This window comes from Cyprinodon tularosa, unplaced genomic scaffold, assembly GCF_016077235.1.
Source record: "Cyprinodon tularosa strain WSP-4 unplaced genomic scaffold, ASM1607723v1 ctg370, whole genome shotgun sequence".
Lineage (NCBI taxonomy): Eukaryota > Metazoa > Chordata > Actinopteri > Cyprinodontiformes > Cyprinodontidae > Cyprinodon > Cyprinodon tularosa.
In genome coordinates, this window is record NW_024039086.1 from 440,669 (window position 1) to 446,290 (window position 5,622).

The following is a 5,622-nucleotide window of genomic DNA, read 5'->3' on the forward strand; positions in this document are numbered from 1 at the left end:
TGCTCTGACCTCAGAGTGATGGGGGGGTGAGCTTAAAGCAGGAGGGAGGCGTCTGCAGCACGGGGGAGGAGCAGAGGAACGATGCTATCCTTTCATCTCTCCTCCCCTCCTGAAAAAGTTTCATAAGATGAAATTAAGTAACTCATTTTGAGATGAAACCAAAAGTTTGTGGCAGACATGTATCATCAGGGGGAGGAGTCAGCAGAGATGAAGGAAAAGCTTTTCTGTTTGTGTGGATTATGAAAAAGAAAAAAAGGGAAGAAGCCTCATTACACTGCAAAAACAATCTAGAAATAAGTCAACATTTCTCAAATGAAGTGTATTTACTCTTCATTTGACTAGGTAAATAAGATGAATTACCAAAGGAATGAGATTTTTTACTCTTAAAATAAGACAATTAGATTATATTTTGTTGAAATAAGACGATGCAATTGTTTTTTCTTATTTTAAATATAAATTGTCTTGTCCCGTTGGCAAAATGTTTCTTTTACCTCCTCAATTTAACAACAAGAAAAAATGCACTTACCTTAAGAAAAAACGACTTATCTAGATTTTGATCTTTTTCAGTGCACTCACACCTTAGAGATTCCTGTCATATTATGTTCTTCTGTCACTATTGAGCGCTGCGTGGGTGGAGGCAGTGGCACAAAGGCAGCCAACAGATCGCAGGGAAAGATTTAGGCCACTCTTTACTTTCCGTTCCCATCTTTAGGGATCAGTGGGCTGCTGGAAACCTGAGAGCTCCGGCGTTCATGGATCAGGGCTGCTTTAAGTTTGGATGTTTGAATGAATGTGTGGCGGCATGAAATACAAGAAAGAGTGCCACCTGCTGCAAAGCTTGTGTCTGACTGATAAAATCTCCCTATATGACATCATCCTAAAACAGAAAAGTCTGTTTTGTGCTGCAGCTTTTAGTTTATGGTGCCTCTTTGATAAGTGATGAGTCCTTTTGGTTTAAAAGCTAAAAATCTATGAAGGATTTTCCTAAAAATAATCACCCAGTGACCCTCTACACTGGAAAAAAGTCCTTTTCTCTTAGAAGACAATTTAAATTTAAAATAAAAAAAACACAATTGCATTGTCTTATTTCAAATGCATGTCATCATATTTTAAGAGTAAAACTACTTATTCCATCCCATTTAACTACTCAAATTAAGGGTTAATACACTTAATTTAAGACAATTTTACTTATTTGTAGATTGTTTTTTTCAGTGTGAGCAGATGAGGGAGACCCTGGCGTCTCTTCAGCAGATGGAAACAGCTGCTTTCACTACTTGCACGGCAAAAACAATCTAGAAGTAAGTAAAATATTGTTAAATTATATGTATTAATCCTTACTTTGTAGGTAAATGACATAATTTGCCAGTGGAAAGAATATTTTTACTCTTAAAACAAGATATTTAGATAAAATGCACTTAATACACTGCAAAAAATGTAAATCTAAATAAGTCATTTTTTCTTAAAATAAGTGCATTTTATCTTGATTTGAGGAGATAAATGAGACACTTTGCCAATGGAACAAGACAATTTACATTTGAAATACGGTAAAAAAAAATCAATTGCATTGTCTTATTTCAAGTGCATATTATCTAATTAACTTATTTTAAGTGTAAAAATACTCATCCTATTGGCAAACTATCTTACTTACCTGCTCAAATTAAGGGTAAATACACTTGATTTAAGAAATTTTTACTTAATTTCAGATTGTTTTTGCAGTGTATATAAGACAATGCAATTTTTTTTTCTTATTCTAAATGTAAATTGTCTTGTTCCATTGGCAAAGTGTCTCACTTTCATCCTCAATACAAGACAAAATGCACCTATTTTTTTTGATAAAAAATGACTTATTTAGATTTCAACGTTTTGCATTGTGGATGATTTCCTGGACTTCTACTCACATAACCCCAAAAAGTTTTCACATGGGTGTTTTTGGACTGAAAGAAAACCAAATAAAAAAACTCTTGAAATGTTTCCAGCATTTTCCAGCTTTCATAAGTCACTGTAGGGTTCTCACGTAACCTGCTCAACTTCCCATTCATTCGCCAACACAATGGCATCCAGAGGCTTCCCTGTTGCTCACAGGGCTCATTCAGCCTCGGGTGGAAGTCACTTGGTATCATCAGGCCAAACCCCGCCTCCAACAGGGGGCCTTTAAGTAACCATCACACGTTACACAAGTCTAAGTGCTCACGTGTGTCTGTGGTGATCGGATAACAAAAGCTTAAACAACTAAAGTTACTATAGGAAACAAACAAACAAATATTTGGAAATGTTTGCTCATTTATCCTGTTTTAAGAGTTTTTTTCTGTGTCCAAATTAAAATTAAATCTTAATTCATGAATCCTTTTCCACTGGATTAATAGTGCTGCATGTGCGAATTATTTCTCCTTCTTTGAAGCTTAATTTACTCGGATTTAGTATTTTTATCTTGTTTTTAGACACTAATTTTTTGCAGGTTTTCGCAGCAGATAACACACACTTGAAAAACAATCTATAAATAAGTAAATATTACTCAAATTAAGTGTATTTTCCCTCAATTTGAGTAGGTAAATGAGAAAGTTTGCCAATGGAATGAGTATTTTTACGCTTAAAACAAGATATTTAGATAAAATACACTTGAAATAACACAATGCAATTGTATTTTCTTATTCTAAATGTAAATTGTCTTGTTTCATTGGCAAAATGTCTCCTTTACCTCCTCAATTCAAGAACAAATGCATTTATTTTAAGAAAAAATGACTTATCCAGATTTAGATTTTTTCCAGTGCATTCCTCACACTGAAAAAATGATCTAGAAATAAATAAACATTTCTTAAATTAAGTGTATTCACCCTTAATTTGAGTAGGTAAATGAGATAGTTTGCCAATGAAATGAGTAATTTTACTCTTAAAGTAAGATAATCAGATAATATACACTTAAAATTAGACAATGGAATTGTGTTTTCTTATTTTAAGTGTAAATTTTCTTGTTCCATTGGCAAAATGTCTCTTTAACATCCTCAATTCAAGAACAAAGGCACTTATTTTAAGAAAAAAATCACTTATCTAGATTTAGATTTTTTGCAGTGCAGAAACACTTGTTGCCATTTTTACTTTTTATCATCTTATAACCTCAGACCAGCAACGTCGGCAAAATATTTAGATTTGCACAAACCCAAGCATGAGAAGTATAGAAAAACAATAAAATTATGAAGTCTATTTCCTCCACACAGCAGTAACTGAACTAATAGTGAGTTTTCTTCCTTGAAATAAATGCATTAACTGTTTTATTAAGCAAAGTAAGCAAACCATCCCTGGAATAAAATCATTTATGTTTAAAAAATGAAAGAAAACATCTTATTTGAAGTACATAACATCTAAATACCTTAAATTTTTTAAAGACATTTACTTATTTTTATATTATTGTAATATAAAATGCTATATTGCTGCAAATAAAGTTCTGTTTTGTTGACCAGAATGGAACAAAAATGATGAATTTATGCCGTAAACACCTTCATAGTTCAGATATCAGTGAATGAAGCTGTTTCGCTTTCTCCTCCCAGCCTCTCTCCTTACTCACACGCTCTCTGGCTGCTTGGCTGCAGGCGGAGCGACATGCCAAGTGTGCCAACGAACCTTGGCTGTAATTACTTAACATCATCATGTGAAGAACTGCAGGGGGAGATAGAGGCTTTTTTAAACACATACTGCTCTAGGCTGAGGTTTTGTAAGGCTCTCAGTCTGTGATGCAAACTAGAGTTTCTTTCAGTTTATATTCAAATGAGCTGAGTGAGAGGAGGTAATCACTAAGTTACAGCTGATAGTTGGTCTGTTTGCTCTGGAACATGCAGACAAGCTTTTAGGAAGAGGAGTTTAAGACTTTAGGCAATTAGACTTCTTGAAATAAAAATCTCCAAAGAGTCCAAAGAACATTTTGTTCTTCTTTTCGTTTCTTCTCCTTAGTAGAAGACATTTTACAACAGAGAACTTATGAATGAGTTTTCTACACCTTCTTGTGACACAAAAGCTGCTGGAATGATTAGTCTGACCACCAAATGAGTGTCATGCATGACCCTTTAATACGGACACGTGCAGTCCGTGACTGGATGGGCACGATCCAACAGGCTCAGATGACCATGATGCGAGCAGACCAAATCCCTACACCGATGAGTTGAATCAGCAAAAAGCTGTGATGGAACTTCATACCACCATAAAACAAGCGTGCTAAGGTTCTACGATCTCTTTTCCACGGGGTGTTAACACTGTAATGCCAAATGTATCATATTTGATACATACGGCTTCTGAAATGTTTTGCGTCTGACACCTTTTGCATAATTTAATGGTAAAAACTTTCCTCAAAATCCTATTGTACACAATCAGATATACCTGATAACAGAGGGCAGAAGACTACACAAAAAATTATCTTGACTTATTGCATAGTAATAAATTATCAATATCAAAACTGTATTTCTGTTCTTTATTTTTACTTATTTTGTTAAAAGGCCAAATACTTCAAACAAAAAAAAAAAGTAATTTTCTGTTTTGTTTTATTCTTGGATCAGGCTTTAAAGGGTTAAGGCTGATTTATACTCAGAAACCAGGTCATCTGCTTGCGTGTCTTGTGTGAATGGAGACGCTCTGCTGCACCTTTTCAAAATTGTAGTTGACCGCAGACAGTGCCGCTAACAGGAGGCCTCTGATTGGTCAAATCTACATCCGCTCTACACGATGCATATTTCCTGTTCGGTACCTTACCGGCTTGTTTTGTTTGTATGACCGCCATTGTGAAAAATGACTCGTGAAGATGGACCAGCTAGAAGAGCGAAGTGAAAACGCTGGGACCCTGTTTCCACCTGCTCCCGCTCTTTTTCACCCTCATGTCCCTCCGTTGTCGCACAAACTCGTCCCCACTTCCTCACCGCCTCGGCCGTATCTAGTGGTATCTTGTGGCAGGCATAACACGCTTCAATATTGGGCATAAATCAAAAATATCTGCGACAAGCTCACTGCGACACACTGCTGAGGGAGGATAACCAGCCCTTAAGTCTAATGTGACCACATGGTCGGGGCGGCCATTTTCTAGGTTTTCAAAACCCATTCTCTTTCGATCTGTACTCCACCACTCCCCTTTGTTCACATGATAGGAGCGGCAACTTTGAGTTTCATAACCTATGGTGCGGCCACACCTATAGTCCAACCCTCCCCTTTTCAGTCACATGATAGGGACGGCCATTTTTGTTTTGTTTTATGACCACTGCTGTTTTTCCAGCACTGTTACTCCACCTCATTTGACCACATGGTGGAGGCACCATTTTGTAGTTTTATGACTCTGGCTTTATCTCAATTCACAACAATGCGAGTACGGACTTATGTCCTCGCTAAGTATGTTCTTGACGAGAACCAAGTAAAGTGTGGCCTAGGGGAGAACATGAGCACGCAAAATAAATCTTAGTCAGTTGGACTACACACTACACATTAGCCTCAGAGGTCCACTGGTTGCCACGATCCTCTTAACATTGGAACTTTTTTTAAATTGCGCACTAAATCAGTAAATGGGCCATACAGTGACGTTTTAAAGTATAATGTTCTCACCTCAAATAATCTTGAAAAGTACAAACATTGGCAACAGAAAAGAGAACTTTT